The sequence below is a fragment of the Aplysia californica genome, unplaced genomic scaffold (genome assembly GCF_000002075.1).
Source record: "Aplysia californica isolate F4 #8 unplaced genomic scaffold, AplCal3.0 scaffold00236, whole genome shotgun sequence".
Taxonomy (NCBI): Eukaryota; Metazoa; Mollusca; class Gastropoda; order Aplysiida; family Aplysiidae; genus Aplysia; species Aplysia californica.
In genome coordinates, this window is record NW_004797506.1 from 757245 (window position 1) to 758716 (window position 1472).

Sequence of the window (1472 nt, forward strand, 5' to 3'; positions counted from 1 at the left end):
GTGAATTGGGGCAGATGTGCGTTGCCTCTTAGAAACCAGGAGGCCACGGTGTGTGTGTGTGTGTGTGTGTGTGTGTGTGTGTGTGTGCTTGCGCGCGCGTGCGTATGTGTGTGTTTAGTTTTAATCATATCACAGGTCGGGCTATCCTTACATTTGTTTCTTCTTTCATTTATTGTTCTATCACTCTTCTCGGTATGTTTTTTTTTCAGTTAAAGTGACGGATAGATTTACTTCAGCTCGTATTACCTGTAACTATATTGAGGCATGCTTAAGACCGAAAAGGCGCATTTAAATAAGTGTACTCCGTTTTTAGTGGGATTTGTAAGAGGGCTCTCCATTCACGTGACAAGGTCCTGTCGGTGACGGAGATTCCATCCTGCCGTTATATGACCGTATTGGTTAATGTAAGTGTTCTATGTCCATTTAGGAGGCGGGCTGCTTCGACCTGCATGCCAGAGCCAATTGAAGCTGCGTAGGGTACTACAACTTTTCAGAAGGCAGATGGAGTTACTCGATGAAGAAAAAACCCTCCCAATAGGGACAGCGGAGAGCCCAACTGTTGCAACACCACACCCGGTTTTATGACCATCCTGTGGTGAATGGAGTATTGGACCTATGGGGTAGACCATGGATTCATTGAAAATTCATTTTAAAGAATAATAATGCAGGTATTTTTATGCTTTCATCGACGCAATATTATAAGCTTAGATAATTTAGGAGCCAATCTGGACTGATAAGGGGACTTAATGTCCCATCAGACAGATTAAGGTACTTGAGGAAAAATTGCACCCACATGGGGAAATTGAACTGTGTTCGATCACGATGCACCTCACCACTATATCACAGACGCTGGTGTACATTTTATAAAAGAAATTATATCTTTTTTTATGGGAGTTTCATTTCTACTCAGTTCGGCTTTTTATTTCAATTAAAAACAAATATATCAAATTAATAGGAACGAAGTTATAGGGATGTTTGTGAAGCTAAAAAATTGGATGTCAAAATTGATTGCTTTAAAAAAATGTGGAATAGCCTTCCGTATTCTAAGAGTTAAACTCTTTGTGGGTGAGTGGTTGTTAGTGAGTTCTGGCATACAATAATGTCAAGCGGTGGGTGGTCTCTACGGTACGTCATTGAGCAAGGCACGATTAACCTAGCTCAAAATAGGGAGCTGCACTGTGGCGACCAGCAATAGCATGTGGACTGTATTTGTGTGAACTTGTGGAGTGATGTATCAATGTATGTAGACCCTATTATACTTATCTATGTATCTATGTATGAAAGCTATCGCAACTAAATCTGTCCACTAAGATCAATACAAGTGGAATCTATTAAGTAGCATTGATATATTATTTTATGTATTTATCTATGAATCTATTTATGTACGCTGTTGTAAACCATCCACAGGGATCAATAAAAGTGGAATTTATAAAATAACATTGACGTATGGTTGTATGTACACGCATATATAT

The 1472-nt window shown here is 39.3% G+C and overlaps 1 protein-coding gene across 1 annotated transcript in view; it reads right to left on the reverse strand.

Annotated features, from left to right (window-relative positions):
* Window positions 1-1472, reverse strand: part of LOC101854803 — a 15184-nt gene that overhangs the window by 10313 nt on the left and 3399 nt on the right. The gene's annotated exons all lie outside the window — the stretch shown is intronic.